The following is a 22,626-nucleotide window of genomic DNA, read 5'->3' on the forward strand; positions in this document are numbered from 1 at the left end:
TTAATCTTTCGGTTGGTGTTACGGATGGGGATGGAGAACGATCCGGACGCAAAGGTGGAACTCGGGGAAGAACGTAATAAAGAGAAGAATGAAAGAAACGGGGGCACAGGCCAGAGGCAGGCAGACTTAGACCACATACTATGCGAACGACTACAATTAGATCGCGGTTTTGCACTCTTAGCGCAATTCAACTCGTGGTCCCGGTACATATTTTGACATTCGCGTACGTTTAGAGATTTAATAGCCGAACGGCAAGCATTACAGGTCAATTATTTTGACTGGTTTTTCCTTCTTATATTTCGCACGAGTAATTTGTTATGATAGGGATTTCCAATAGGGCAACGCGCATTGTTCCCCTCGTCTCATCGACAGCCCGGCACTGTCTTACAAAGAAATGGGCAGCAGCGGCGGCGGCAGCGGCGGCGGCGGGTAGGTAGGTCCCTCGGGAAGCTGCGATCCTCTCTTTCTCGTTGCTCGGCAGAGCGAGCGGGAAGGCGAGCCACGGAGAAGGAGGGACCGCATCTTGCTCCGCAGGACTCCCTCTCTCGCCACCGGGGTCTCGCTATTTATTTTCCAGGATTTCAGAGTCCGAAGCCATTAATCTCCGCTCCGCAGCGTCAGTAGAGCGCGTCAGGGCGACGTCGGGGTGCGTGGCGTCGCCGACGTCGCTCTGCTCTTAGCCGCAGCCTCGTGTACAACGCTTGGAACCGCGGCGGCGGGGCGCGGGGATGAGAGGGAGAGAGAACCGAGAGATGAGGTGTCGGTAGGAGAGGTCGTGGAAGTTGGTCAGAGTGGAGGGAAAAGGGACGTGTGGTCGGGACGAGTGGGGATCCAGGCTGGGGCTCGTTTCGCGGCGGGCGCAGAAAGGGGGAGAAAGCCCGGGGAGGGAGGTGGAGGTGCTGATGGCGGCGACGAGAGGGGAATAGTCGTATGGTGAAGTTATGCAAAAAATATCCGCCCGCAAAAAGATCGGATAAAGAAGGCACCGGGGATATTAGTGTATTAGATTCAGCTTCGCCGGCCGATGCCGGTCGAAGATTTATTCTGCTACTTGCTGCGCACAGAGTTAATTATTACTCGTCCTCGTTTCGAGATGAAGTCGCCGAAACTTGAGTTTTATTACCGGAAAATTTCGATACCGACGATCATAACAAGCATTAATTTTTTTTTTTTTTTTCGAACTTTGCGAACGTCAACCGCTGATTGAGAGTGGCGAGCACAACCGACCGAGCTCCTCTCTCGTTAATTAACATTGTGCTTCTCGCGAAAGGAGACGTCAAAAGCCCCCGGTAGATCCCAGACTCTGAACCCTTTGTCCACGGGGAGACAACCGAGCAACCCTCGTGCTCTTTTACCCCTTTTATTGTTTATCCCGCCTACTTATTATGTCAGCGTCATACCGCCGGGATGTACCAACCTCTTGATATTCTAATCGGCCAATTCTCATCTACGTCTCTCGTCACTTCCCTCCTGCCCTTGTCGCTCGCCCGGCGTCTAGCCGGGAGATTCCCGGAATTCCTGACATCGGCGATAACTCTTAAATTCCTGCAAGATGAAAGAAGCGCAACGCCGTCGGCGGAACGTCCGGAAGAAATACTGTTCCGCTGTTGGAGGGCCGATTCTTTCGTGCAGGGACGAGAGAAATTCCTTCTCTCAACAATCGCGCGGGTAAAATGGAGGCAAGAAATCGATAACGTTATTTTTGCCGATCGCTTCTATTATGCGCCTCGAGTGATTATTAAAATATCAGGCGGGGAATTATCGGAAACGGATTTGGAACAGCGACTCGTCATTTAAGTAACGTTATATATTATTCATTTTTTTAAAATATTTTTTTTATTATTTAATTGTAGGTGATAGGTTGGGTGTTGTCTAAATATAATTTACCTGCTGATTTTTGACGCAGTTATTATTATTCGGCGGCTGCTGTTTTCGTAGGTAATAGAAAACTTTCCTGCCGTAACGTAGTCCAGAATCCCGATATTATTACTATGTAAATCACCCCTTCTCTACGGCACACTGACGCTCACGGTGACAGCCCCTGGAGTGCTCGGCGGCAGGATGGATGAGTTCTAGGTTCTTATTAGATATTCCCGCGCACCAATCTCCGATCTGCAAACCCGTTCCGTCGTCTTGTATATATCGGTACACGTTACACCCTTACTCAAGCAGAGAGAAAGATTTCTTTTTACTATAGGCAATATGTAATTGAATGCACAATCGCATTTTGTTCTCGAGAATAGCATCGCAAGTCCGCTTCCGTATCATTATTCCGAAGTCCATCTTCGTTTTGCATTTTGCGCGTGCATCACCTGGAAACAATGTATAGCGTTAGAAATAATATAATTAAATACAAGAAAATAAAAATTAAATTTAAGGAAACTAAATTAAAAATTCTCCGTGAAATAAAAAATGCAAAGTTACTCGAGTACGTTGCACGAAATAAGAATGACGCTTTTTCCCAAGTAAAAAAAAAAAAAAAAAATAAAAATAAAAAATAAGGGCTTTTCACGCTTTCGACGGAAACTGGGCGTAAGGGCCGAACCCGAAGGGGACATCTCACGCATGTGGCGAACGCGATTCTCTTATTAGTAGTATCGGAGAGGAGCGAATCAACCCGAAAACGATTCGACCTCGGGGGAGGCAGGGTGAAATTCTTCGATAGGACGCCGAGTGATGCCGCCGCCCCGATCCGCCCGGCGGGCGAGTGACTACCGACATTAGTCCACCGACATCATTGACACTTTTATTAATGACACCGTTGCCCGAGGCATCCCCCGGTCCGCCGACGCTTCTCCACGACCCCTTGTTCGCCGTCAGGTTTTCCGCCGCGGTCGTGGATGCAGTCACGATAGCGCTGAGATTCGTTCGTTTCCTCTCATCTCTCGCATTCCTCCTTTTTTCCTTTCTTCTTTCCTTTTCTTTTTTTTTTCTTTTTTTTTTTCTCCCCCCCGAGCATTATTGTATTCCCCCGCAGGAGAAATAGGGCCCGGCCTTTTCTCTCTCCGTGTCTATCTCGTCTCCCGCGCCCCTCGCAATTGTCCTTCTTTTCTCTTATCCTCTGCAGCGTTCTTGTCGCCGCGACCCCCGAGCTACCCTCTCTCCTTGCCTGTTCATCCATTCCTGTGCCCTGGGACCTCGCGAGGGAGCGGCTCTCAAGTTACATTGAAAAATCTAGCGGACGGAAGAAAAATTGGCGATACCTATATCATCCATTGTGCTTCTCTCTCCCTCCCGTTCGCGCCGCAGAAAAGCGTATCGCGCGGAGGAACGTATATATTTAACTAATTGCTCGCTCTCGTATCGGCGAAGCTTTTTCTTACGGTGCTCCGCAACGAATTATTATTTTATTCCCCGTGCGTTCTCGCGGATAACGTCAACCGGTGATCTAAATACCGCCGTAAGTGACGCTTGCACGTCGCGCTTGCTGCTGGAAATATTATATTAAGTAACGTGAATTTATTCTGCTCGACTCTTGTTGAATGAATTAGAAGTTTGTTGCCGATAATACTAACTTTGTGCGGCTACGTGATTGGTGTAATTTCTGACGCGCGCGGACGTGGAAAGTATCCGCGAGTTATCGGCAGGCCGGGGATGGTACCGAGAGAACAAGTATGGCAATCGATATATAACAAGCAATATATATACAGCGGCGCATGCCTCAAATTGTCGGGTCGTTTGTAATGATGATTCGATCACGCCGTACGTTCCTCCTTGCAGCATTCTCACCCTCGGGCTTATCCCCAATGTATACTGCATTCCGGTCAACGCCAGCCTCGACAACAGGACTTTCGTTTCCGATGGCTTATCCACGGATTTGTGACCGCCGCTTGTATCGTGAACTGCCTACTTATAAGATTTATTCCCCGGTACTCGAAGTCGTTCCTTTTCCCTATTTGCCGCTAATCGTTCCGTATAAACCGGCACCTTCGGCAATAGACGTCCTTCAGGCATTAAACATATTTTCTAGCAATACGCTTCACGAAGTACGCATCGTTTATGCGCTGACAAAACGCTTGCGCGGACGCCGCGTCAATTTCTTGGCGCAGTTTGTAACAATAATTCATAAGATACCCGCGACTTGTTAAAAAGTACATAATTAATAAATAACTTGATAAAAATATGTAATTAATAATTAACAATATTAAATAATAAATTATTTCTGAAGCATGCGTTTTATCGTACGGCAGCGAACAGCGGTGGAAGAATGATAAGCAACGCAATAAGGCCAAGTCGGATCAGACTCTCTTGTGCAATCTTGCGTAGATAGGACCGTGTGCTGATGGATGACAAATGGCTCCTCCACGGCGCGTCACTCTAGACGCTGCTAGAGGCTCCTCCTATACGTGATCAACCATAGCTCTGGGTGACGTGAGAGGGGTAGGGGGATGACGTTGGGGTAGAAACCGGGGCGCAACGGGGGCTGCAGCGGGATAGAACGCGGGTCGAAGAGAGGTAGAGCGAGGGGGTGACCGGAGGGGAGGAGAGCGAGGGATAGGGGTTGAACGGGTCGTCGGAGATAAAGTGGGACGTCTGATCCTCCGCCGAGGCGAGCAAAAAGATCCTCGCGCTTCGCGTCCCAGGAGACGGAAGCCGGGAACGAGAAAAACTCCCCCAAGCCACGTCGACCATCCTCCTCGCCCCCGGCCGCCGCTCCATCCTCGCTCCTCGCCTTTCCGTCGTCCTTCCTTCTCTCCTTTCAACTCACACTATGGCCAACGCCGACCTAGCCGATGCTTTCATCCACCTTTTCCGTGACGAACCATCCCCCGAGCACGAAGAAAGAAACTTCGAAGGGAAAGAATCTGCGTTATACCTTATCTCCGCAGCAGTGGGTCATTAATTAGCGGCAGTCAGTCGGTCGGAAATTATTTGCGTGCACATGCACGGCTGTTATCGCAAACAATCCCTGCGTTCACATTTTATACCTATAATTAGTCCGTCTATTACACAAATAAAAAAAAAAAAAAAAAAAAAAAAGAGCGTATCTTAAATAAATTAACGATTTAAGGAGCGAAAGAATTCAGTTATCACGGCAGTAGTCGTCAACATTCCTGCGAGACGGAACGGATAGTTTTTCTCATACTCTAATTTGTTGCATTACCGTCATTTTTATAAACTAATGAGCGTGCGTCCTTTTTCTTATCAAATCTCGTAAATTAACTTTGCGCAAAAAGAGTCGAGGGAGCGGGACTTTTCGCCATGTGCCGCATCGCATACTGTTGCGGAGACCCCGAAAGATAGATGATACGTGGCTTGGACCTCCATCATGAGCGACACGTCAGGCGTATGAATTCTTCTTGATTGCTGGGCGGGCTGTAAGCATAACGAGCCACCCGCTACGTCCATCAACTACGCACCGGTCAATTCATTTCGGATACAAGCTCACGTCCGCATATACACGCACACGTGCGCACACGCGCCCGTACAGGCGCGGCATAGATCGTGTACATGCACGCGGGAGATATGTATCGATTGGCGCAGTCCGTAGCCCCGAACATACTCGCAGCGTGTACTTACGTGCCAGATAGACCCGCTGGGTTAACGCCTAACCTGTCTACCGGCGGTATGCGGCATTTATTTTGTTTGATTTCTTGATTTAAATCTTTGCCGAGCCCTAGCTAGTGGCAGACATGCGCTTGATCGACGACTCGCCTCGTCAGAGGATGAATGGTGACTCCGAAACTAAGATTTTGAATGGTACCAGCCGGGCTGCACGGAACGCTCGGAAGAAATATTCTTTCATTTGCTAAACGACAAATGTATACATCTAAAGCGGTTTGCAACATTTTTTTTTATACGACTGTCGCTTTCGTAGCTAATAATAAAATGTCTCGAGAGCCCTATACCGATCCGATCACAGTCGACGTAATTGATTCAAGAACCAAGCGAAGTTTTTTTTTACTTCCCCCCGAGATATCGTTTTTGTCTCACGCTCCACGGTTATCATTATCTCATTTTTTTTTTTTTCTTTCCTATCTATTTTAAATCGCCCGAGAACTCACTGTAATGATGTGATTGACACTTGCTTCCGTGGAAGATTGAGACTCGAGATTCGAGCGACGGACAGGATTCCTTGACCGAGAATCAAGCCGTTACAAAGCCGGTCATTAAATACTTACCTGTCCTTTTAGCGCGGATATCTCGCGTGTAATTCGCGGACGGGACGCAGCTAGGCGCGGAGTACGCCTTTCGGTTTGCTCGTATCAATTATCTCATACACGCGGGCCGAGCTAGCCTCAGAAACGCAATAAAGACATTTAACATTGAAGTTTATTACAGGTGAATGGCGTATAAAGGAGGCACCACCGCTTGATCTCGGTGAGGGGTTTAACATTTTACCCGTCTCATTTTCGCTGCTCGTAAACTATTCATTTACCGCGGCTATAATCTTGATCGAAACTACGGATTATTATCCTCCTTGTACCATCATCTTACCCTTTTTCCGCCTTTCTACCCGATACTCATCCGCGCCCTACCAATCTTTCCGCACATTGCGCGCGTTTAATTTTTCTTTAGGGGCGCATACGCCGCTCGAGAACATGCGCCGTCCGCGAGACATTATACTTCGCCCGGCTGTTTATTCAAAATAGTTTTACAGTAACAAAAAGCACGCGTTGAATAAATTATGCGACAGACGTGAGGTGGATACGTCGATTTATACATTTATATTTGACGAATATCGTTTTGCGCAACGGAATATTTCTGTATTTCGCCCAGCTCGCGCGGGCAAAATATATGCAGATCTTTAAGAAAGTAATAATAATAATGATAGTAGTAATAATATGCCGGACGGCACTTTGAGCGATTAACGTGGGCAGAGTTCTTCAATTTTCTGCTGCGCGATCATTTATTGATAAAATTATATCGGAAAGATAGATATAGATAAAAATTGTGAGCGCGCCGGTTTAACTGCAATCTGCATAATATATATTAAAGTTTATTATTACGAGATACGATGCTACGCGGTCTTTACTTACTGGTTTGGCTTTCGTCTAAATTATACACGTCGCCTAATGTCTTAACTGAAAACAGCTTCGAATCATTATCATAATTTTGGCATTTCCTATCGTTCTTATTTTCGCGGCCGCACCCGCAATCTTCCTTCTGGGTGGTGTTGTAAGTTATTGCTGGTTTTATCGGCGATTGAGATATCGCGCATATTTTCTTTTTCGAGTGGAACGTCTTTATGTTGCGCTTTTATGTTTCGTATGCCTTTAAACCGCTTTCCCGTCGCGCCTTTTAAACTCTAATTCAATGCAGTTCTCATGCAAAATTTTGCTGCTCTTACGAAGGACCGAAATTGTCAATTATTATAAATTATTTTATTTTATTTTATTTTTTCTCATATCTTGTACGTACATATATTTCTCGTAATATATTGCAATTGTATTATATTACGCAATACGTATTAATAATATCATTGTTTTACTGTAACACGCGTAATTTAATAGGGTCATTCACTCTTTGATCAAACGTTAATTTATAATCCTACATTTCAAAAGTACATTATTATTATTATAATTTCTTTTCCGAGCGTAATTTATATTTCTTTTATACGCACGCGTATAATAATCATAACTAAATCAATGTGAGAACGACGTGTTAGTTTATTTGCGGGTATAATAATTTTCTTCTTTCTCCCGGCGCTCGAACTCAACTTAGAATTTAATTTAACGCGAACGTCCTCTTTCCGAATGTAACAATAAGGTCCACGAACACGTGAGCCCCGGCTATGCAAATTCCATTCCCGTCAGATGGTCCCCTTGCTCGGTCAGACATGATTAAACACAGAACGCTGTTGTTTCAACCCCTTCCCTCTCGCTTATCCCGCAAATACCGCGGTAGGATTCGGCGGCATACTCGCCCGATCTCTAGAATTCAATCCCTCGGTTTAATCACTTACCCGAAAACTCGATGGCTCCGTCTTTTCCGCTACTCAATAACACGTATAGCCTTTTCCCTCCTCGCTTTTATTAAATTTCCCGACGTCTACCATTTGATGTGAATTTATTCCGTCGCCCTCTGATTTCTCGACGTACCCTTTAATTGTTATCCTCCGGGACGGAGGCTGCTTACTGATAAATCTTCAGGTCTAATTGAGATTATTATATAGCGAGTTAAGTTATCATATTAATGTACCGGCGATTTATTTCCGCGGGCGGAAATTTATGCAGATACAAAATCATGAAAACTTATTGGGGGAGAAAAAAAAATTAATATTATATAACGTGAAAGATTTTTAATGTTCTCCCTTTTTAACGGAAGTTAAATTTTTTTTTTACGCTAATTTTAAAGTTTAAATGCACTTCCTTTAGATAAACAATTAAAAAGTAGTATGGATATAATATCGTGCACAGGCGGGGAACGTTCCAACTTAATCGGAATGGTATAATAATCGTAACGAGAGGAATTGGGTATTATTCCAGTTTGCATTAGCGAAGGATTGGCGCACACATGCACGCACTCAAAGCCGTTTTACCGCGGTAATCTAACATTTCGCTCCGCCCGTTCTAAATCTCACGACACGTGTCCAGATATTCAGGAGCAGATTGTTTCGTTGTAAACGGCGATATAACGACCCCGTTTAAACCGCTAAATGGATCGTCTCTCTCTATACATATACATGTATCTCTTTAACTGTTATGCCACGGTGACTCCCCGGCGCCGCACCGCTGTACATCCCCTTATAGCATCGCGTTTACGTTTACGAGCACCACCGCTGACGTTTACGAGCCACCGGCTGACGTACGAGCCACTTGCTGCTCTCTTGCTTTCATTGCCCGCGCTCACGCTTTAGCGTTTCGCCATCCTTTTCGCTTCTGATCTCCGGAACGGATAGCGATTTTATTGTTGCCGCATTGAATCCCGTGCGCATTATCGCCACTTGTTTGATTCGAGAATTGAAGACGCCGTCGCGTTGTTTCCTCTTCTTCAGGTTTACTCACCGCTCTTTCTTTGCGGGGGAAGAAGTTTACTGAGATATAATTCTTTTTTTTTTCTTCTTTTCTTTTTTTTGTTTTTTTGTTTCAACGTGATACTGAATCCTATGAAGCGCCGCGTGGCATTCGGCACAGGGACGAGCCGGAGGAAAGAAGTCAGATTTTGAGGGAAACTGTCTTCGAAATAAATTATCCGCGCCGACTGCGTTTAAACTCGAGCGATTTATGGCTTAGGGAAAGACCGTCTTATTGTCTTACGCTGCGCCCTGCATAGCCGTTCTCTGTGACGTAACCGAGCCAGGAATTGCAAGCCTACCTCGCCGCGGTACGGAGCAACAACACGTGTTACGCACCTCTCGTCTTTGTTACGTCTTTTGTGCCGGCCTAGTAAAATTTATCACCGGTGGCCGCGCCAAACAAAAACAAGAAAGTGGTTCGAGATCATGTATACATTCTCATGCGGCTGAAATGACGGCAAACAAGAGCGTAAATGCCTCGGGATCAAGGGTGAGCTTGGCCGTGCGCCCATATTGTTAAAATATAGCCGCGCTGCTATTATCGCCGCCAGAATTGACGTTTGAATGCTTCCGCGTAACTCCTTTAATCGCAATATCGCCGAAATAATGTTAACCAAATTCAGAAAGCTTGCGAATAAATTCAAAATCACCGAAATTCCACCGAGGTACCGCGACCGATTACTCCCGCAATATTTTACACGGCGTATTCCACCTTCCGGTATATACCGGGGCCTGTAAATTATATTATTTATTAATTAATTAGTCGACGCGGTTATCGTTATCGTCATCGGCAAAATGTACGGTACGTAATTATCATGTCAGGATAAGTAGCCGTCGTTAGTATGCGGCATAGTTGAATTAATAATGACTCCGCCGTGTCAACCGTCCTCGTCTCGCTCAAATAAAGATACGACAAGCCCCGTGTCCTTGGATACGGGCGAGGGGTTAGTTCCTTGACTGATGGAGCATCCTCAACGTTAATTACCGCCTCGCTGTTAACCATCTGACACGTGACGTCATCATTCCCGTCGTATCGCGCTTGGAGCACGTAAACGCGACGAGCTTTCTTAAATGCGCGCCTCTTGCTCGGCAACGCATCCCGAGCTACTGGGTCATGTAGACGCATTACATCTACCATGCGCTATTTTATAAACGCCACTCGTTTCGCGCGAAACGTGCGTATTAAGGCCCGGGCTGTCTCTCTCGCATTATAATGATTTTGCGCGATATGGTCGATCGTCCTTGATGATAATGAAGAACACGGCGCGACGCTGGCAGTCCGGTGTAAGCGTCGCTCCTTAAATTCCGCCATTATTCGATTAGCGAAACCACTCGCTCGCGGGGCCCTCTTAATTATCGGGATCGATCACGAGCGACGGTGGAACGTGAAACGGATCGCGCAGGCGATCCCGCCAAGTTATACGGTTTCATCGAGTCGATCTCGTTACCAGATTTATGACAATGAGGGGTCGGGAAAGAAAGGGATCGCCCAAGTGAAATGTCGATGAAACGGACTTTTTCCTTCCCCCGGCGCTGATAAATCGAAAAGAAATACGGACGATTGATTTACTCCCGCTTCACGCGAATTCTCGTGAAAACAGCGTCCCGCGAGGGGTGGAAGTGATAATATTTTCTTTGGTGCCCACCGTCGACGTCCTCCTAACAGAAAGCCAAGCCAAGACACAGGCGTCGCCCGCATCCGCCCTTCGCAAGGGCCTATTCACGAGTTACGCGTCTACGCAAGCGGTCGGAACACCGGCCGAACAATGAGCCGCGGTCGCGTTTATTTTTTTTGAAAAATGGAGAAAACACGGATGGTACGACGGACGTACTTCCGGAAGACTCCAACCTCTCGTATCTTCGTCCTCCGCTTTTTCCTGTTTCATACCCCGCTATTCATCACCGTATCTCCCTTCCATTTTATCTCGCTCGTCCTCTCTGTATAATAATGTTAATTTTCACAGTGTCAAATTACTTTTCTTTTAATTACAGACTGGCTTTATGCTTGAATTATTACGCCGGCACACATACACGCGCGCTCACACACGTCTACTTTTTTATCAATAGAATTTTCATACTTTTTTTTAAATAGAATATTTCGAATTAAAGGCCCAGGTATTATTTATCGGTCCCACAGCGTGTAGCTTGTAATTTATTAATATCCCTCGAAAACAAGTACATTGAAAATTTCAATCTAAGAACTTGCTCGTAATTTGTTACTCCACATCGGCTGATAATTAAGCAATTAATTTGTCGCTGTCCTAACCGCGGCGTCACTATTTTTTCTTTCTACGTAGAAGCCTCAATTCGCTTCTTTCCCCGTTTATTTTATTCTTATCTCTCGTATCTTCCTGGTCTTTCGTTTCTACGGCGTCGGTTTTCCAGTAAGCTGTCCCAGCCTTCTCGTGATTCATCGCCGCGGCTATGAATGATCCATCTCTTCCCTTACCGCGTCTCGAGACCGAACTGGACGCTAAGCCGAAGATGACACGTACCATATTCTCGATCGGCGGAACTGTTATTTCTCTCCTACGATTCTGGACCTCGGGAATGCGGGAAAATGCTCTCCAGAACCCGGCACCGTCGCGCGCACTTACCGGTTACTTTTATTAGAGCGCAAAATTATTTAGACTTGCGTCTTAGCGGGATTAGATTAATCTCGTTGCGACGAGCGTTTTCGTAACGTTTGGCAAAATATGACGGCGGTTTTTTGCGACCTCCGCATTCGGTATCTTCGCTTTCTCTCACTAGCTGCTCCGTGACATTAACTCGACGATTTATTCGCACAGTAGCGCTCTATCTATTTCATTCAATTTCATCGACACTCGTCCAGATATAATCAGAAATCGAGAGCTCGATTCAAGCTGATCCAATGATGTATAACGCTTCCGTTTGATTTAAAAAAGGTTCTACGATTTAATTTTCGATATTAATTATTATCTGTAAAATATAAATTTTATTTTACATTATGAAAGTTTATATATTAGCAACGATCTCTACAATCCGCGCTTCATCGAGTCTCACTTCAGCGGACTGATCACAGTGCACCGTACAAAGCCGGTTAACTGCCGGATTGCTATAGATGGTACAGACCGGTCATGCGAGATGCTGTATTCTCGCTACTTGTTATTTTCTTTTCGTTTTTACGAGAAACAACTGCCTGAAGCTCGCGAAGTTTCACCCACCGGTTTGCTTCAAAAGAAGCACGTATCGTGCAGCAAAGAATTTTATCTCGGTTCTATACGCACAATTTATTAATTAAAAAAAATTCTTATAGCAGAGTCCGCGGTAATGCGATTCCGTGGCTTTATCTTTTGCAACGGATATTAAGCTGCGAAATATTTATAGACGCCACCGTCAAGCCGAAACCGTGAAGGTCCGGCTGGGTTCGTGCGCGCGGCGCCAGAAATCGTCTAAGCGCCCAAAATCTCTAACGATCCTTTGAGTAATCAATAGAACCCTCGGTCTGTCGCGAGGCATAAGGTAGACCAAGTTCGGGGCCGAGCTACAAAGTGCAGATTATTACGTGGGCTGCAATTTCGCAAAATGGATTGGTCCCGGATAAGAAAATTTCGCCGCTCCACAATGTCTTGCAATTTTCTCCCGTCCCGTCGCCGCCGCCGCTGCGCAAAAATTACCAGGTGGGAAATTTTTTTTCGAGCCGTCGATTGGCCGCCGCCCCGGTCCAACCGGTAAGAGGGCCCGTGCATCAGCCCGCCAAAAAGCGCGCTTAACGATTTGCCTAGGTGATCGCCCTTAATCGGCGTCCGGCTGATTTCGATGATTAATTCTCGTCCGAAGTGGCCGCGCCGCAAGTGGCGGTTAGTACGTGCCCGGATCGAAGCGTGTAGACGATACTAAGTAGTAGTAGAAGATCCGTACCCCGGGCGTATATACTTCCGACCGCACTTTATCGCAGCCGCGAGCCCTCCCGTCCCGAGAAGTATCGCGCCGATTTTATCAGGAGGAACGGAGGGGAGGCGATCGTGCCAGTCCAGCGCTTCTGGCCATCGACGATTAGCCGATACGCGGCACTTGAATCTGCCGGCAAATGTCTTTATTTCGATGATAGCCGTGCGTCTCTTTAGCTGTTGCACTCGGCTTTCTTCTGGCTGATTGAACTTCAGTTTAATCTTAATTTTTAGCTTGATGTGGACTTTACGCTCTTCTTCGAGTGACCGGCTACCGTATCACGCAAAACGCACCCGAGACGTTTCTGATGAATGCATTAATTGCGCGCGCGAACCCGAAACGCGAAGGGTTGATAGCACATGATCCATATCGCTTCGCGGTGCGTCGAATAAGAAAAAAAAAAGGGAACAAGATTTACTCGCCCGGTTTAACGAACGTCGAGATCTTCCTTATTCGGGCATGAAGACGACGTCATTAATCAATGTATATACATTGTCACGAGCGACCTGCCTCTAACACAGCGTATGATTATCTGGAATGAAGTATCCGACAAATCGTTTCCTTCTCGGGAGTTATTTAACCGACCACGTATACAAAAACACGATTATACAATATTATAACGCGAGGTGTGGCTCGACATGCCACGTTATTGCCTAATTCCTTTTGCTCTACATCGTTTGCCCGTCTTAGCTGCGCACTCGCGATTCGCATTGTCTTTGCACTTAGAGATTAGGTACGGCTAGTCGTTAAGGAAAGTTCCGCGACATTGTCCACGCGTGGCTATTACGCGAGCCCGTCATAATTAATTCGGCAATGAGCGGCCGGTCGATGCTAATGAATTTCTGCGCGACGAGTTCCCGGTCTTGCCGGCCACTATGTTTAATCGACGAAAGACGAACACTTCCGCGCGGCATTACGCACACACGCGCATATCTATTTACATATGTACGTAACGCGAGGGTTTTTTTCTTTTTTTTTTTCCCGCCGGGGCCAGCGACCGTCAGACGCACGGCGCTCATTTGTCGTGTGCGCGCATGTGAAAATACGACAGAGGAATATTTCACTTTTCGTAGCGTTCGCGCGCCCCGACGACAGCGTCGCGGTGCCACGTCACGAGGCATTCATTTCGAAATACGTATACCGGCGCGTCCAGGGTCCGGGGAGTAGCCTTAATAAATGTAGAAGCATTTATAAAGGCAGCAAGATGCGAATGTTCCCGCTTTCTCTCTCTCTCTCTCTTTTTACCCCTGTCCCTTTCTCGTCCCGCTTCACTCCTTCCGTTCCCCTGCGTTTCCCCGCGATGGAAAATACGCGGCTAGGTCCTACGCGGCGGCGAAAAACGTCGATAAGGTATGACGTTCGAGAGGGATGAAAGGAATTTTTCTCCTGTACACGCCTTCTCTTCCTTTATTTTTTCGACGCACTCGCGTATCGTCGCGAATCTCTTGTAAATCCTTTTTAAAGTTATGCCTTGACGCCTCGAACGAAATGGAAATCGTTTCTACGGCGATAACAATTCGCCTCGTGACGGCCGGCGTCATACGTTAAACGAGAAACACGGCGGTAATTAACGCTTCCCGACGCACGTAAAATATTTGATTGATCGTAGATAACTGAGATCTTATCCGGGGCGTTGAGTAACGATTCACGAAAGAATTATGGCCGCGTGCAGCATTACGGCGCCTTTCTTACGTGCATTATGCAAATATAGATACACCGCGCGCGCAAATTACCTTTTTCCACGGCTATTTGACTTTTTGCGTAATTGCTCTAAGTCAACAACTTAGCACCGAATAAGACGCGCGAAAGCGCGAGTTTAAAACGAATGCAAATGTATTTATAATTGCCGAGCGATGCTTAATAACGCCCTCGCCGCGTTATATCCGACGGCTCGTGTCACAGCCGGGAGTTCAGCCGAACTTCGCCTATCAGATCTTTATCGTTAGAACCCAGCTCTCGTTTTGTACTAATAATTAACACGTAAATATTAATACTCTTGTCAAAGTGAAATTTATTTCAATATTATTCTTATCCGCGCTATTTTATTCTTAACTTATCTCAATACAGTAAGCTGCAAACGCGACGTATCAAAGATCAGATTCTCGCTTATTATTTTTCCTCTTATTCAATAATTTTCTTCGGAACAGCCGTCGCAACTGTTCAAGATACGTAGGATTCTACGAATCTAATTGCACCATCGGCGAGCGTGCTGCGTGTTCCGTTGCTATGTCCCAATGTTGCTATCTGCGGATTCCGACGCGCAATCTCTCATAGTTGGCAACGCGTCCCGTCGAAACCGGCGGCGAAAAATAACGAAAATCCGCTCGTCCGTGCGACGCGGTGTCGGCGCGACGATTCATTTCGGGATAGTTAAATCAGAACCGCGGCACGCCAGTCATCGAAAACGCGTTGAAGGCACGCATGGTACACCGACGCGATGTGCCGCGTTGCACCCTCACGCACACATAAGTGCCGGACAGAGCGAGTCGGTATTAATAGAAGCGTGGTTCGACATAGAGTTGTTGGCGGCCGTCAGGCCGGCGTTCGCGTACGCCGAAAAATATGTATTTGCACGTACACGCGCTCGCGCAACGGCGGATATCGAGCGGCCGAGGGGCGAACTGATATTAATAGAAACGTAGTTTGACGGTCAGTTGTTGTCGTCGGCTATTAAGTGATCCCCTAACGAGCCAGGGAATCGTCTGGTTGATGCAGCACAATTTTTCGAAGCCAATTCACCGAGTGCGAGCGCCGAGGCGACGAAACCGTGGACGAGGTTCGCCATCGCCATGTTCCGACGGCCTGCGCCATGCTGAAATCCAGCTACTCCAATCCAATCTCGCTTGGACGAGAGCAGCGGACTTTTATCCCTCGGGCAGGTAGCGAGCCCGCGTTTTATTTTATTTCTTTTTCTTTTTTTTTTTTTTTTACGAAAATAACTATTAATATTCCTGAAGAGTAAACATTGCACGAGATGTGTCGACAATTTCTGGTAAGAATGCGTATACTTCGAACATAGGCTCGGGCACGACAAAAGTTTGCAGTTTGTACGATTCTTCACACTCTAACCATCAATTCGTTCCAGTGTTCATTAATCTTATCTTTCCGAATTCCTCAACTCGGTACCTTCGAATCTCCAATAAATAGAAATCAATTAACTCCTCTGCCCTGTATTTGCATTTATAATTAAAAATCCAAAACAATAATGCGATTATTATCTTTACAACGTTATTAATTAATTTCTGTTTCGGAATGCATTAAAATCTTGAATCTAACAAAAACGTAATGCAATATTAATAATACAAATAAAATAAGTATGCAAATAATTATTAAATAAGACTAAGAAAATTTTTTTCAACAATTATTTCGTTGTTCTTCAAAAAGAAAGAAAGAAAAAAAACTGCATGAATTCTTGGCATTAATACTGCCTGCGTGTTCCGACGGCCAACGCAGACATCGCGTATATCACGTAATGTGCTTTGTCTAATTTCCTTTTATTTTTACACTATAAAATATTGCATTTGTATTCTGTGGTAGTTTATATAATAGTTCACGTTGCGCCAATCTAGAACCGAATGACAGCGAGGCAAAAGAAGATTCTTTTCACTCGTGATTGTTTCAAGTGCGCGATTGCACCTGTGAAATAACGATAGCGATTTGACAACTTGTTCACAAAGTGTAGCGTCGGGCCGCTGATAATTTTGCGAGCGACGAGAATAGTCGACCGAATACAGTGTTCCGAAATATTAATCAAGACCGGACCCCTCAACAAATGTATACGGCCGAGCGAAAACGAATAAAGAAAGAGCATTTACGAAAGCAGTGCGTACCACGTGTGCGTCATAAATCATTTCGCTGACTCCTCTAATTATAAGTATGACTATCGCCGCTATCGCATCGTCGCGCATTTAATGCCGGGGGGCAGAGTAACAGTGAGTTTTCTTGTGATAACTTTGGCCTTTTTCTTCGCGGGCGTAACGGAAGAGAGAGAGAGAGAAAAAAAAGGAGCCTTGCCGCAAAAAGGGCCGACAGAGGAATTTCGTACGAGCGAGAGATTAGTACGAGTAAATAAATGGTTTACTGAGAATGTCAAAACATTTTCTCGTAATTGCTTTTCTTTCGGGCACGTATTTTGGCACGTAATAATAATAGTATTCTTTTGCGCGCTTCTTGCGCCCGGCGATCTTGACAAATGTTCACTGCGGAGATTCGACGCTGCTTTAAAATAATATATTTTATTATTTACACATTTTGTGAAACTGTATCGTGCGACTATCTGGCACACTTGCGCGTTTAAACGCGCTCAATTTCCCTTCGTGAGAAGTGAACCGATTAAAAAAAATATTTTGTTTAATAATAAATTTCGAGGGAGGCAATAACTCGTTTTAGCTCGCGCGTTAATCCGGGGCTTGTTTAATTCCAACAGAAGAATATGGACTACTCTGATCGCAGATGAACATAGATTTCCAAATATTTTCGATAACCCTGATACTGATATCAGCATCATGAACCACCGCCGCCGGAAGATATATTGCCGTGTGCCTCCCAAAATATTACTTCCCGTACATCATGTGTACACATAGGTACTCCATGGATATCACGCGCCATTATCGGCGCGGCATCGATACCTAACGCCGAAACTCTAATCGCTCGCACTTCGAATGAGAATTAACTGCCGACGCCGCTTTCGACGAACTTTCTGGTGAATTAAGAAACGCATTGCGCTAGCTCATCTTATTTATTAATCCTTATTGTAATTCGTACCTGAGAATCTAATGAAATGTTGGCGCCAAACGTCAATCTTATGACGACAGAGTCGTCATAATTTATATAGAAGCTTATGAAAGAAAGAGAGCGAAATATAAAGAGAAAGCGGCTGGTGCTTCCTTTCGCAATTTCGATGTCAAATCAAACATTTATACACGTCACGTTTTACAAACTTCCACATTTTGCGTCAGAGATATAAGTTATTAAATAAATATATGCATATCTACGAGCTAGACGTCCGTACACCTGCGAATTTTACCGACTACTGAGCCAGGTATTTGCGTTTTCCTGTTACCTTCGAGGCGGAACTCCCGTGTCTCACCTTGGATTTCGCAATTTGCTTATTCGGAGATACAATGGGCAAGCCTTTTATTAGGCTTGACCAGCAATAAATCAATGCAGACAAATTCGTGTGTTTGAATGAACTGAGCAACTAACAAAGAACAAGAGGAATGAGGAGAAGCGCAGAGCAGGAATAAAAATCAAGCGGGAACAAGGAGGACGAACTGAGAAGTCGTAACGGATGATTGATACTAAAATAGATTGGATTAAAGTAGCGGAAATAAGCTGCACAGAGAGAGAGAGAGAGAGAGAGAGAGAGAGAGAGAGAGAGAGAGAGAGAGAGAGAGAGAGAGAGAGAGAGAGAGAGAGAGAGAGAGAGAGAGAGAGAGAGACAAAAAGAAAGAGAGAGACTATGGTTTTACGAATTGTCTTACAAAAACTAAATCCGACAATTACATTTAAGTGCGTATTAATAATTTTTTTTTCTACTTTCGAACTGACCGCAAAATATTAACAAGTTCCACGTAACCCGGTCTCCTAGACGCGGCGTGAAATTCGCCGACAGGCGAGAGGGGAGCCTTCAGTCTTGCAAATTGCGTATTCGGAATGCCGATAAGCTTTTTCGGGCGTCCGGCAGTAAATCAGCGCGTGCGAATCTGCCCATTTTGACGGGCCAAGGTGCACGTGAAAGGGATCGCGCAAACGAGGAGACGAGCAACCTGTCCGTTTATATCCGATTTCCAGCCGGCCGGTCGCACGCCGTCCGAGCGAAACTGGACCAGAGCAGGTACTCCTCCTGCATTTGTTTTGCATAACTGTCTAACCCCTTGTAACCGAACCCTTCTTAACTCGGGGAGTCAACCGCCCCGGGCCGCCTGCGACCTCGGGTCACGAAAGCAAGTGGAACGATCCGTGAGACTGCTCCGCTTTCGCTTCATCGGCACCCCGCCGATTCCTCGAGCCGTAAAACCCGATCGCAGGATTCGCTCTGCTTCAGTTACGATGAATGTCGAAGGCCGTCGGAAGCCTTTGCGGATTCGGGCAGCGGTACGTAATTCTCGAGGAAAAGACTTGCGAATGTTTCGGGATCTACGTGAAATCTGCACCGCGCCGGTGCCATTTTGTTGCGTTCTCTTGTAACATGATGGGAAACGTTAAACTTCTCGCGAAAATTAATAGATCTATTCATCATCATCCAACGATATTTTCAGCGTTAATTTAATTTACAATTGCGTCAGCTATTTTGTAATTTTTTTACTAATTTTAAAATTGGTTTTTATTTTTAAGCTTGACATTATTTTCGTGCGCGAAAAAAAACTTCTTTGCGGTAAAATTTAAAGTAATATTCGACATTCTACATCTCCGTTTTAAATTTTTTTAATAAAATTTATATACTTAAAAAAAAAGTATTATATTTTAGAAAAAGAGAAACACCCATACGCGCGTATACATACGCGTACATAGTAACAAAGTTATCATTTATGTCAAAGTGTCGTGTTAAAAAAAAAGGGGGGTTTAATGCCCATTATCCGTCGAACCATCCAATGGAAAGTTGCGTGTCATGTATGGCTCGTGAAAAAATTGCATATTGCGCGTATCGCGCGTAGATAAAGTATTTCCTCGCCTTTTTAACAACACGCTCGTTACTGCACGAGTGCGCAGCGAGCTATAATTTTCATGAAACGGGAGAGATATTTTATTGCGTGTCTACATTTTTAAAAAGCTGTAACGTCTTATTTCGGTCTCCCGCTAATTGCTCAATATCGCTCGAGTACTTTGTGCATCATAATTATATCGTGGTTAAAACGAGATATAATTTTGAATTCTCGTACTTTTATTTAAATTTTAAGGAAGGTAAAAAAAGAGGGGGGGGAGGGAAAAAAAAGGAATGATTGCCCCGGTAGCCTTGAGAGGGCGGCGAAGTCTGGTAGCCTAAAGAGAAGATTCCGCTGTGTGAAAAGATAAACTGTTAGCAGATAGTGGCGATCATCGCAACAGATGGTCCCAGGCTCTAATAATGATAAATGAATAAGTGGCGGAATGAGTTCCTTTAACGGTCTCATTGATTCAGTTTGATTAATGGTTCTCTACAGTCTTTGTGCTTTTGTACTCGGTGGAAATCATTATCCTATTTTCTTCATTAAACGCAACCTCCCGCTTGTTTGCATCGCGAGCGCCCGTGGCGGTTGATTTTTGCCGCGCAAACCGCGGCAATGTGTAATTCCGATTAATCCCCATGGCGACGTGTAATTTCGGCCAAATACAACCGATCTTACCGATCTAATAACACGATTCCGCGGCCGCGAGCAAAGAAACACGAATTCTAAGAAGGAAGATGCATGGACTTGATCGGCAACGTCTTATCGAGTTGTAAATTATATCTGATTACATGAACTCTGTGCAAAGCAAACTATTTTTTACCATTTCGAAGCGTTCGAATTAAATTTGCGCGAGCGTAGCTCTTTATTTTTTTATTTTGTTTCACTGAGGTGTTTTAAATATCTTTTAGAATTCTTACACGGCCACTGAAATATACAAAGAAGCGAGAACTTGAAGTAATTGTCAGTACCCACGCGATTGTTGAACTTCGGCGTGGCAGGTGGTTGACTGTTATCGAATTTTAATCTGCAACCGAGTGGCACCCACCACGAGTCGCCTTGCGCACGTCATTAGGTATAAACCACGTTATTTTCACACCGATAACTATCTGCGGCCAACTAATGTATCGAAATGGAATAGCCGCGATGTATCTCGACACATAAAAATAATTCGTTGCAAACAAAAAAAAAAAAGAAATTATACTCGCGCTAAAGTTAAACGTCCACGTTGAACGAGTACGAGAACATTACTCGCACTAACTATTGCTCCTTGGGATTTTAATATTTCTAATATATTATAAAATTATTCAGGCGCTTATCACGCTTTTAAAAATTATCCGGCGCATTAGGAAGGGTTAAAAACGGGAAAGCGCAATACTTGATGGGTCTCGATTGTTTAAATAAGATGGAGTGAGACGCTGACGGGAGATGAAACGTCGCGTAACAAACGGCGGCGAGTATACCAGAACGTAAGAGGAAATGAATGAGAATGGAGCAAACAGGATGGCGTAGAGCGAACAGAATGAGTAGCGCGGAATTCGAGGGTGAAAGTGGGCTAGAATTCAGGGTAAGGGGTAGTTCGGCTAATGCGTGATGATTAAACTAACGGGTGCTACCAATCACCCTGCCACGAAAACCCTCTGATCTTCTCTGCTGTACGCTCAAACTCCGCCTCCACTCATCTTTCGAATATTTATTCCCTTTTGTTTCTATTTCTTTTCCGCCGGCAGCCTTGACACGCTTCCCACGAACGTTTTTTCAAAGATTTATGACTAATATATGTATAAGAATTAACATTAATTACTAATATATTTTAAAAATATTCTTTTTTAAAAATGCAAAAACTGAATTAAGCTAAAGATTTTTATTTTAATTACTAATTTTGATTTATTAAGAACGAATGAAAAAGACTTTTAACTGCAATTGTAAACTACAATTGTCAATTGCAATTGAAGCGACACTTGTCGCGTAACAGAAAGAAAGCGCGTTGGAAAAAAAAAAAAAAAAAAAACGCGAAGTATCCTTCTTGTATTTCGATTTTTGCGTCGGTGTCCTACAAATTTATAGTTATATTTATCGGAGTGGCATAAAAGGTATCAGACAAACTATGTCCCTCGAGTGAGAGGGTGTGGAAGTCAAAGCAAGAACGATGATAGATGCGACAAGTCGGGAATGCTCCGTAAGTTCGTGATAAAATCTTTAGAATAGATTTACGCGTTTTTGTTCTCTTTCTCTCTCTTCGCGCGCATAATTACAAACGCTGAAAGACAGCCAGAGAAAAGTCGAAAATTTAGAAAAAAGTAAAGAATTTAATTTTTAATTTTTTATTAAATATGTTATATTTATTAAACACATCAGTTATAAAAAGCCCGTGACGTAACGGATTTTGAAACGCCGTAAAGAGCTGGAATTTTGTCTCAAATCCCGAAACATTTTTAATCCGTTTTATTCAATTCTTTATGGTTTATTTATGTACATCGTTGCGCTTTTAGTATCAAAGAACTACTGTTCCTTTTTCTTTTTTTTATTTTTCCCTTCCTCCTTTTAGTCATAGTGTATTCTACGTGAGGATTACAAACGTTCGTAGAACGAAGCTCTGAAGGGAGAATACGTCAGAGGGAGATGGGAACCGGAGGTAGAAAAAGATGAGGGAAGAAAGCGTCATCTGTGGTGGTTCCCAATCCTTTTTCGGCCACAGTCTCCACGAGCGGGAAAGAAAAATGGTCCTCCTGGATTTTCGACCAGTTAGACTCTATCCCTTCTTACGTTTGCCCGTCGTTCAACTAGTTTCCAACGCAAATGTTTTGTTATGTCCGCAGTTTTACATCCCGAACACTGTGGAACGTTGTAAAATTTTCACGAGATTCCCCATTATTATCCTATTGTTTTTCCATTAATTTTTCCCGCTTATTTATAACGTAAAATTATAATAAACTCGGTGCAATGTTAACTGGAATTTTTTTACCGTATTTGAAATTTCCTAACGTACAGTTGCAGAAAAAAAAGAGAGAAATAAAAAAAAAAATGTGTAAAAAATGTACGATGCGGGATATATGTAAGTGCATTCGGGGAAGATGGAATCGCGGCGATTAAAGTGCGGCGTGCATT

General features: G+C 44.6%; 1 long non-coding RNA gene across 1 annotated transcript in view; it reads right to left on the reverse strand.

Moving 5' to 3' along the window:
• Positions 1 to 2,017: 2,017 nt before the first annotated feature.
• Positions 2,018 to 22,626, reverse strand: part of LOC139103342 (uncharacterized) — a 96,446-nt gene continuing 75,837 nt past the window's right edge. The window contains exon 5 of the long non-coding RNA XR_011545866.1: positions 2,018 to 2,312. This is a non-coding gene — a long non-coding RNA (uncharacterized lncRNA). The remainder of the gene's footprint in view (positions 2,313 to 22,626) is intronic.

This window comes from Cardiocondyla obscurior, linkage group LG06 (genome assembly GCF_019399895.1).
Source record: "Cardiocondyla obscurior isolate alpha-2009 linkage group LG06, Cobs3.1, whole genome shotgun sequence".
Taxonomy (NCBI): Eukaryota; Metazoa; Arthropoda; class Insecta; order Hymenoptera; family Formicidae; genus Cardiocondyla; species Cardiocondyla obscurior.